This window comes from Macrosteles quadrilineatus, unplaced genomic scaffold (genome assembly GCF_028750875.1).
Source record: "Macrosteles quadrilineatus isolate MER2022 unplaced genomic scaffold, UCM_ALF_1.0 Scaffold_2__2_contigs__length_208266976, whole genome shotgun sequence".
Taxonomy (NCBI): domain Eukaryota; kingdom Metazoa; phylum Arthropoda; class Insecta; order Hemiptera; family Cicadellidae; genus Macrosteles; species Macrosteles quadrilineatus.
Window position 1 is genome coordinate 102,572,229 of NW_026542595.1, and position 11,827 is coordinate 102,584,055.

Below are 11,827 nucleotides of genomic sequence, written 5' to 3' on the forward strand. Positions count from 1 at the left end.
TCTTAGCATTTATAAAGGGCCATCATATAAAATCAGTTTGTAATTTTTATTAGATCACCCCTATTAGAAAACCCTAATTCTCACTACAAATTTATCTTTTGCAGCGGGAAACACAAACTAATTGGTTGGTATAAGAAAAAAAAAATAAAAGAAAAGAAAAACACACACAGAACGAATCTTTGATTATGATTAGTAACTGCATACATTTGTCCCCTGTAATACCTCCTTAGGTTTAACGCAAGTTAATTTACCTAATTTTACACTGTAAAGGACGCCACAGTTATTATTGGTTATTGACATCACAGAATTTGGAAACAGTTACTTTTCAATAAGCTCCTAAAGTAGCTTTCATATAGTTTAAATTTTGCTACTGTGATCACGTGATCTATTAGTGTAGGTATTAAATCATTTTGTCTATTACGGTACGATTGTTGTTGTGTCCATTATATTATTGATAGATCAAATCGATAGTTTCCTTGTGTCCGCGGGTGGGCAAGTACACAGTTTTTCCGTGTCTTCCATTTTTATAGATTCGACGTAAAATAAACAAACATTGATTTATAACAATCGATACAAAGGTTATACTTTCGATAAAACCAATTGCTTACAGAAAAAAGTGAGTAGAATGTACTGCTGACGATATCATATTCAGCTGATTATTGTTCCATAGAAAAAATTTTCACTCCCTACGGTTAAACGAGTTAATTTAGAAACGCAACGCATGTATTGAGAACGGTCGTTTATTAAGTGTGACGAAAAATATCTTTAGGAACCTTTAAGCAATTTTCTTTCTCGAAACTATTTGGATGTGTATTATTAAAACTCTGTTCAAGTGACAATGGGTATTCAATCGTTTTTTAGGAGGAATTGTAAATTATAACTTTGAATAGTAATTATTTTATCTAAAATTACTAGAAAAGTTATGATGATCTTACATACTGTGCAATGTGACAGCAACAGGTGTTATTGTAGTAAGACAATACATCTCATGCAGGCTACATCCCCTGGCTCTATTGTTTCGTCATAACTCTATGTAATAGGCCATAAGGATCAGCGATCTAAGCAGTGGTACAATTAATTGATAGTGTATGTTACACATTACAATGGTATCCTAATTCAACGTATCTTCATAGCTAGTGTTGTATTGCATATGTAATTAGACACAATATTAAGTTTGTTAGCTATCTCATTTCACTGGCCAATTAGTCACAGTTTACAAATAAATGTTGTGTGCCGTGAAATCTTTACGTAGACTTTTAATTTTGCAATAAAACTCTGTTTATAAGGTTGTAAATAACTTATTAGCTTATATAATCGTTTGTTGACAAGTTGTCAGTAGAAAAGTATAAATATACAAAAGTTATAATCCTAATAGTATTAAAACCATGTTTTTAAAATTGTAGGATCGTATGTGAGGCCAAAATTATCATAACAATAAAACCATACACAGTTCAGATTATGTATTTACTAATAATTCTCATCCATTATTCCCTAATTATAACAATGTACAACAAACATAAGCTTTGTCCATTATACCAAACGTTTTGGCTGTATTAGATAAGGCTATAAACTGTTTATACAATTAAAGTGTACTATATTATTTTGGATTCGTTAACATTATTTTGGTAAAAGTTTTATGTAGCTGTGCTAAATCAAAACATTTTGCAGGATGAATTTGTTTAACTCTTATTAACTGACGACGTTCCGTTTACTCAAATGTAGCGTATCATACTTTTATAGGAGATAGGTAATTTTGAAATAAGCCAAATAAATATGGCATTTTCAAGAATTGCCACTTTAGTCATTAGCATTGTTATTAATTTTTAAAATACAAATTAAACGAATACTGCGCTCTTATATGGGACACTTTTTTTGTGGTAGTTTTTTTAATGAATAAAAAAGTGAGTTGTCGTTAAATACATAAAAATGCTCCCTATTTCTCCATACAATCATACGTATAAGCTCAACCTTTTATTACTAAACTAGACTATTACAGACAAATATTTGATACTCCTATGTGTCTCTGTTCTACAGTGTCCTAGAACTCTCTACCATCCTTTTAAGGCATTTTGGTGCTAAAGACAAACAAAAATATCATAAATATTTTTCATATTTAGTACATAAATTAGTATTGCTAAGGCCTATTATAAGTTTTTTACTTCAAAACACTAATTAAAGAATTGAAATTTATCAATTAGTTTTTGCAGATCAATATAAATCAAAATTTTCTCAAATTTACATGCACTTGGTTAATTTTACTATCGAACCTTATGTATCGTAAGGAACAACAGTTAACAATAAGGCAAGGATCACATTGCCTTTGCGTGTTTTGTCGTCTTCAGGTTCTCGTACTGCTGTTTATTATCATAATGGGACACGATACAGAAGGAATTGTTGAGCATGATTCGATAACGTTTCGATGTAAAACTAAAATTTTTACTTAATGTACGGGTGGTGTCGTCCTGTAATCCAGCTACTAGGAGGTTACGAATTGTGGATATTTATAGGCATGCACTGTAGATGCGATACTCCCTGGTGTGGATTAACGTCCGCACGAGTGAGTACTACGACTATCCGCAGTACTATCCTGAAAATTAGACCAATTCGTATACAGGGTGATTGATATAAGTGTGCCAGCCGTTTTATTAAAAAACCATAAGAGATATCAAAAAAAGTTAAATGGTAAGTGCCTTGGAATTTTTATCTAAAAAATTATGGTCAAGTCAAAAAAATTATTTTAGCCGCCATTTTTCCAATATGGCTGCCAACTTTGATTTTTCTTATGGAACACCCTGTATTGCATGATGTATTCTAGTAGAAAATGTAATTTTAAGACAATTTTATTCTTGTAATTTTCTTCATGAACCTAACCGTTTCAAAGATAATAATGGTTTAAGTTTTGAAATTTTGAATGGTTTTCGAATAAAACGGCTGGCATGCTTGCTTGGGCCTTTATCGAAACTCTTTCTCATGCAGAAATTTCAAAACTTTAACCATTATTATCTTTGAAACGGTTAGGTTTATGAAAAAAATTACAAGAATAAAATCGTCTTAAAATTACATTTTCTACCAGAATACATCATAAAATACAGGGTGTTCCGGAAGAAAAATCAAAAAGGCTCTTACCATTTAACTTTTTTTGATATCTCTTATAGTTTTCGAATAAAACGGCTGGCACACTTATATCAATCACCCTGTATACCAAGGAAAAAATGTGGTTCGGATTTCAATAAACTGTAGGTCCTATAGTTGCAATTAGCTGTATGGGCTATTAATTAACAGCTGTGTGTAAGGGATAAGTCGGCCTTAGTCACTAACAAGATCGCGCCACTCATCCTAAATTCATCTCCATTCATACTTGGCTTAAAATACCTACTTTGTATGGTCACCATTTCATTGAAAAGTATAAATTATTACAGTATAGTTAGTCTGTTACATTATAATATAATAATTAAATCTATGTCACAAAACAATGCCAGATTATGACAACTCAGCTATTCAGTTTACGTGTGATTATAACATTCTACCGAACCCATCTTGGTACAACCCAAAATGCAGCATAAATTAGATGGTTCTTAGTATTTATTGTTACAGCACAATTTTAAGGAGGATTATAAACTATTTTTAGGATTTTCAAATGGAATATTCTTTTTTCAGATTATGTAAAAGACTGCGTTTTTTTGGTAAGGGGGCGCGGCACGTTCATTACCCGTCCGAAAATAGCATTAACATCAAGAAAGCAGAAAGAAAAAAATTCGGTTTTTGAGGTTTCTGTAAAGGTTTTGTCTATGGTTTCTGAGTGAGCAAACAGGTTGTCAGTTAGTTCGTGGATATGTTCTGGTATTATGCCAACTTTATTCGGTGTATTTCCAATTGTTGTTGTAAAAATTGTTTGTTTCGTTTACCTATTAAATAATAAGGAGCAACGTATGTATAATAAGTTAATACTGCGTGGGGAGGGGTATCCTTTCCATATTCTTATATTAAACAATCATTTAAATTTCGAACCAACAAGCATTTATTGATACTACATAAGATCTTTAATCTAGTTATAGAAGGTAGAAGAAAAGAAAGTCTTTAGATTCTCATTTCTCGTACGTTTTTAATGTCAACTCGTTTTAAACAAAATTTGTATCTATTTATGCTCATGCGCATTTACATAAATGCTATTTAAATATTGCTGTAGACGTAACTAGTTCATTTTTATAACTTTAGGTCAAAATAATGCCGCTTTTAACTGATTCCGTATATTTTATTCGGAATATTACGAGACGATGTCTATACACTTATTGGCCTTACTAATAGGAGATACAAAATTATAGTCCTAGGTCTTTGTGCTTCAAAACCTAGTAAAAATAATTTCAATCCCCCGTTTTGTATTAAAACGTTTTTCCTGGTTTCCTTTGTATTTTAAACTGACGTGTCAAGAATTTAACAACCAATCTAAAATAATTTATTTTTAAACCTTGTCAACGAGCTTTTAAGAATAAAGCGGTCTAAAAATTGAATTAGAGTTTAAGATCAAACTTTTCTTTTATGGTCTTCAAAAAGAAAAGGTAAATATTTTTAAGGGTAAAAATTAAAGGAAATTAACTATAATACCTGACTTTTAGAATGCCTATATAGACTATTCTCATAAACATTTTCATACATAAATATTTTCATCTGAAGCTATATATCTAATACAGTTGGACATTTAAAAATAATAATAATTAAGGTTATTATTTGTTGAACTACAACAATACTTTAGCTTCTGAATAATAAATTGGTACATTGAAAAACATAAAAGACCATACAAAGAAATATAATTTTTAAGGCAGTGGAATGTCATAATTAATTGAACGTTTCAAATAGACCATAAATCGAAATATTATATAAATATTGTAGCCATGGCATTGAATTCACATCAGTGGAATGGCACTGTCATAATTGTAAGTTTAATTCAGGAGCATTTTACAAGAACAAAACAACTTATGAATATTCAGATGAGACACAAAGTTCGTGGTCTGGGTCATCCTACACTCGTCACAATTAGTTCTCGGCAACAAGCTTCACAATTGATTTACATTTCTGATTTACATAACTCATTTGCAATTTTTCATATATTGTCCCTATTAGTACGTGGTAAAAATTGTAAATAAATTATATTATTGAAAGGAAAGTACATGTATATTAAACAACAGTTTATTTCATCCCTCGGGTCTTGATTTTCACTTATCACTTATCTGAATATCAAATTAGATATTCAGACCAATGGAAAATGTGGGAGACAATTGCTTCAGAATCCTTTTATTGGCCAACCCACTGTATTCCTGGAATGATTTTTTTAATATACCAGCAGCATCCGTAAGTACCTATTTTTAAGTTTTTTACCTATTTTTAAGTTTTGACTCTTGATATGTGATATTTATTTGACTTGCATGTGTAATAAGACCTTGCATCTTTTAGTTTTAGTTGTGAACATAAAGTGATTATTTATTATTATATATTATTTATTTATTGTAGAAATTTTGAGAGTTTTGTAGAAGCATGATGTTGATTGTTATTGAATTTGCCTTGTGATTATTATGACGATTCCAAATGCATGTATTTGTCTAAAGGAAAATAAATATTCTTATTCTTATTCTTATTCTTATTCATCCATTTGATGAATTAGATTTTTTGGAATACAACACCATCAAGGCTTACCAATTCACCGAACGGAAATGTTGCTATATAAATAAATTAACAATATATAATAATCACTTATATTATGTTTCCGTATTATTAACGAACAGCTGTATTAGAAATGGGAGTGTGCTGGTCTATTGGTAGAGCTTGGGGCTTCAGATCCCGAGGTCCCGGGTTCAAATCCTGATAATCTCCAAATGATTTGATCTTTATGATAATACCGCAACCTTTAAGACTAGCGTGAATTAATAATGTGTAATAAAGTTCTGGGCTAGAACATGGAGTCCTGAATTTAGAGTGATTAAAATTTGCTATTTCAACCATTTGAAAAATATTTGAAGCAACAGATATTTTGAAATTAATAATATATCACTATGATAGTTAAACATTAAAAGCAGCTTTATAGTTATAAGATATAATTTGAAATAAAATGATGAATGCAAATAGTTTTAGAAATGTACGATAGGATTGGATTATAGGACCAACGGAAGTGACAGTCTCAGCCTAGCCACTTCACAATAAGGTCGAAACGTCTGTCAGTGATCTACAAAACTGACAACGCGCTTGACGCAGAAAACCATCACCTTGAGGTCATAGTCCTAAAAACGCACAGACGTATATTACGACGTTGGCACTGGAAGCCAACAACGCATGAAACACAATTCGATCAAAAATGCAATGAAAAAATATGTGGGAAATAGAGTCACAATGTCAACCCATTTGCACAATCTTTTAAAAATGTGGCAGGTATTTGTAGGGACGAGAGCTCCGAGGAGTAAAGTGAGATTCTTATGTACATAATAAGATACAAAAGAAGTGACTTCCCTCGCTACAATGATGCTACCTGTTTAGATGTTGCTGCTATTTACCTTTATTTGACAGCGTTCCATTATTAGCACATGAGGATTCAAAAAAATGTCACATTCGCCTATTAACTTTTCAATTCCAACAAACGGCGTCCAAAGGTTCTTAGCCAATTGCTATTTTGGTTTAGTGTTTTGGATTACTCAACACTCAACTGTTTATCACTTTAGACCAACATATAGAAAAGGAAGTATGGAGGCTTAGTGTAGAAGGTTAGTAAATTACTTCTTTTTTCTATATTTTAGGCGGTTTACTTATATATCTAAGTGATTTGCACAGATTAAATATGAGAAAATATAACCCAGGTCAGTAATTATCTTAATTATGAATATTGATTTTTTTTTTTAACTAAACAATTTGAGTGTGAGAAAAATGGCACATTGCCAAAGATGCAGTTATTTTTTTTTTGTTGATTGTGCACTCCTAAAGTAGCACACCGTTTATAAAACAGTGAAAGGTATTTATATTTGTAAATGTATGTCTCTCATTTCCACAAATTGTAAAATAAAAATGTTTTTGTGAGGAAAGATTTTTCACTAGGCTGTTTAGAAAAGACTTTGGCTTTACAAAAATCCCCACCATCCATGGCAACAAATATCTACCAAAAAGAGTTTTCCTGAAAGTGAATCTTCTTATTTGAAAGTTGATTGTGCATTACGATAAAGACTTTGGTACTTACAAATATTTGCTCACCGTATCTACATATCGTGGAATAACGCATTGCTGCCACGTTGAAAATAATTAAACTGTAAACAAGCAAGACAATATGTGACAAAAAATTTTGATTAGGGATTTTTTAATCACTAACCAAAGAAAGGAATAAAAGACAAGTTCTAAAAGACAAGGATTTACTTCTTCTCACACCAGCTGCTCTGATGTATGTTGAAGATAAACGCTTTGATGGTGTTGGACACTACCCTTTCATAGTCTTGGTGTTGTTGTGCATCAAGAGGTGATGCAGATTTTGCAAAAATAAAAAAATCGACGATAGAGTGTTCAAAGTGCAATGCGAGGCTGTAACTGAAAGAAAATAGCAATTGTTTCTTGGGGTTTCATCAAAAGTAGATGACGTTTCTTGATGGATATACTCTAATGAAATTTCAAACGATTTTCCTGATGGGCATGACTAATGAAATATTAATAAATTATATGATAATGTATTTTCTATTGTAATCACATAGTTTTGTAGAGGTTTTATATGTGTATACATTTTAGTTCAATTTTTATAATGACTTTTATACCATTTTATATTGGTTTGATAACTTTTGTGGAAAAGTAGATTGTTTTATGTCTTACATATAATTATAGCTATACAATTTTGATATCCAATATGTGGTAATGTCGACTTATTCAAACCCTAAAGTAAATTTTTAAGTGCTATACAGATAAACTTGTTGTATTTAATTCAACATGAGATTCCTAGAGAAATCTCCGCATCTTTGGCAAAGCGCCAAAATGGCACACATGAAATCATTTTGAAAAATACTTATAAGAATTTTAAAATAATTTTTTTGAAGTTCCTTTGGACCCTTTTGATTGAAATATTGCAAGGAAAAAGTAGTTTTCAAAAAAGATTTGTTTGCCAAATTAAGGGATAACATAATCCTGCTTTCGAGCAAATAAGATAAAAAAAGTCAGACCCGTACATTTTGTAAATCTGATCTGGGTTGGATTGGAATTGAATTGGACGAGGGTCGAGGACGGACGAGACGACGAGACGAATCCAAGAGACGAATGGAACCGAATGACGGACCGACGGATGTGACCACGTGCACGTGACGATTTCAAATTAGGCTACTAAGTATAAGTCCTACTAAGTACCCTGTAGTCCTACTAACTAGACCTAACCAAAATGGAACCAGTCCAGCATCGTCAACAGAGCACAACCTGGTTAAATAAATCTTATAGGTTTTTTTTACTAATAATATTAAACGCGTATCCGTTCTAGATCCATTTGTTTACCCTCTTATTTTGCCCCCCCCCCCCCCCCCCCCGGAGACTTAGGTTTGGTGCCCTAATTTAAATATGCCTAAAACAGAACATAAATATTTTAACAATGCTTTGGTGCGTGTCGTACTGGTTAGCGTCAACAGAGGGATTTTACTTACTACATTAGGCCGGAAAAGCTCACTTTACAGTGTGTGGTTGACATCTACGTGCTCATAGAGGTTACCCGCTTACAGCAGATAAGAGATAACCAAAGTAGCATGATAGTGGATCTATATGTAAATATTGTAGATTACGTTTATAATTTCTTACTTTATAATATTTTTCATATTTCTATAATCAGTCATAGAAATTATTTTAGAGTGGCTCTTTGATTGTGGTCTTCCTGTTATGTTTTTGTTTTTTATTATTTTATTAAAGTTGCAGTTTTGCTCGATTTTGACCGACGGGCTATCTAGTTTGGATAATTTCGCAAACCAGCATGAACCATACGTAGTTCAACGAGGGGGTTTATGGGGTTAAAATGGGTTTTTCCCTTTTTTACCCTTAGAACACAAAATTTATAAATTTTTCTCCGAACCTTTTGAAAGAGCTAAAAAAAAACAAATAATGTAGTGTTTAAAAGTATTTTTGTACGGTTATTGGTTACGGAGAAAATAAAAACATTTTTCATTAAAAATTCCAATGTTATTCTTATGGACAATATTGTAAATGTAGTTGTTGGCTTGTTTATGGATATATTTTGATCAAACTTGGCAGATTTATTTATCCAATACTAAGCCATTAATATTCTAATAAAAAATCCACTTTATTAGTTTCCCTTTAGCGGCAAACCTAGGTACTCTTAAATAACATTAATTTAATAGATTAATTGAAAAGTGGGAACATTCTTATGGACTAATTACATTGATTTGTTGTGCTTTTATTTGCATAAAAGGGGGTAATGGTCTTATTTTAAGTAAAATAGTTAGTGAAATTGTAACATGTAGCAATTTTAAAGATATCATAACCGGAAACTGCAGTAGGTCCAGACGTGACACCCGAGTTGAAAACCCTTTTTTAGACACATACATCAACATTGAATAGTAAAACTGTCTATATAAGACTTGCGCACTGCCCTAGATGCCGGACTAATAGGCGTTTTGCGCCAAAATAGGTGTTTTTATGAGATTTATCTAGTTTCTTGACGTAGATTTTTGAGTAAAACATATCGAATTTGGTATTTTTGTAAAGCTTTTTAAACGTTCTACAATTTTTTTCCATTGGTGGTTTTTGATAAATTTTATCAATAAAACGTTACTACCAAAAATAACACAAAAATATTTAAAAATACAAGTTTTTGCAGAATTACGAAAAATTTACTAAACATACAACAAATGTGTAAATGTAAAACTGAGAGAATTTAAACTTATCTTTCAAACAAAAAAGTTCAATTCGATCAGACAAATAGACACGTAACGTGTTTTGTGTCGTGTGTAAATGTTTATTTATTTTTACGTGTTAAATATGACGCTCTTCATATGAAGAAAGAAGAATTCCTTTTACCGCCTGATGATGACTCCACATAGGAGTCGAAACTAGTTGCAACTGCAATTAAATGGATTGCTTGATAGCAGGTATTTAAACCTTTTTAATCCCTTTATTCACCGACGAATGGTAGTTTTATGCAGTGCTACCAAACACACGGCGAAAATAAAGTTGAACAGGATTAACTGAAAGACTTTCAACCAGCCAAACTACTCTTTGTGCTTTCTGTTACTGCGAAAACATGTGTAAATTCGTTAACAATGGGGTAACAACAAACAGTGCCACCAACTGTAGCGCAATAAACGTATATTTCTCTAATACAAATCTTGGAGTGTTGCTCTTAATTATAGACTTATTATCAGTGTATTGTGATTGCAGGGACTTCACCAAATGGGTGCATTACTTTGTGGACCCTGTTTTTATTACGGTGTTCTCATATTATCTCCACTAGATTGAAAGGTGTGGTACTGTGAATGTTATTAGCAACTTGTGCTGTCACATGTTAAGCTAAAAAAAAAAAAAATGTAAACGCACAAACCCACTGTCTACTTGTGAAATATGACAGGGAAGTTGTACAAAGGAACATCTTGTTAAAAAGGTTTTCTTTTCAGCGAAAATATTTGAAGAGGGTTTCTCCAAAAGCTCAAACACGAGGCGAATGCAAGATATGTAAACAGAAACCTTCATTATGTGCAGACTTGTAATCTTTACCTTCTATTATATTTACCTATACTTTTAAGTTATAGAATACTTGCTATAATTTAATTATTAGTGTAAACCTTCTGTATTTAATTACTCATACACATCAATATTGAGGAGTAAATATAAGCATTGGTTCTACCTCATCAAGTTCTACAAGAAAAAAGAAAACCTGCATTTCAACCAGTTTACATTTTCATAGAAACTGGTTTTAACATAAGGAAATATCATATTTTCAAACCCTTGAGTATTTACGTGTTTTAGTATTGGGGACAATAGAAATTTCATTTTTTCTATGAAAATGTAAATTAGCTCACCAATTATTGTAAAAATATACATTATCTAGATTTGTAGCTTGATCGTCATGGGATAAAATGGAGGACAACGTACTGCGTTAAGGACTGTAAATAAGTATAAAGCCAATAGGTGTAGGTCACCAATACAAGAAACTTGTCTTTATTTATCTAAAACGGCAAACTATTTAGTATATTGCGTCATAACTAGGTTATGTTTTCTCCTCTTAGTTAAAATGTGTCTATTTCTCGAACCTTTCGGTTATACTTCCAAATGAGTACAGTACAACCTATAGTGTTGTATTTAACGTGGATTATTTGACATGAATGTGTGAAATTCTTTCATATTTCCAAGAAACGTTTTAATAGATTGTTTAAAGGCAATAAAAACTAAAAACTAAACTTGAACTACGCTATTAATAATCAATATAGTAGTTTACGCAACGATCGCGTAAGTATAGTCTTTACGTCATGAGTGAAAAATTTAAGGTACCAGCCTTGGCGAGTGCCTTTACGGGTGTCGTAGAAACTTTATTAGAAGTTGTTGAAATCACAGCCTCTCTTCCAAAAGAGTTTGTCCCTACCACTCCACTCATAGTTTAATCAATTGAATGGGACTAACAGCTGACAAGTTGACGTTCGAAGTTTTACAATTTTAGTTCTTTTTCTCTCAATTTTAAACCTCATTGGTCCAAGCTTGTACTGTTATGTAACAAAACAATTATTACGTTTTATACTGTAAAGTAATTAATTAATACTAAAGTGAATCTTTTAAATTCTAAGAACTGAATTAAAAAGGCTATTTTAAAAAAGTAGTAGGTAAGATT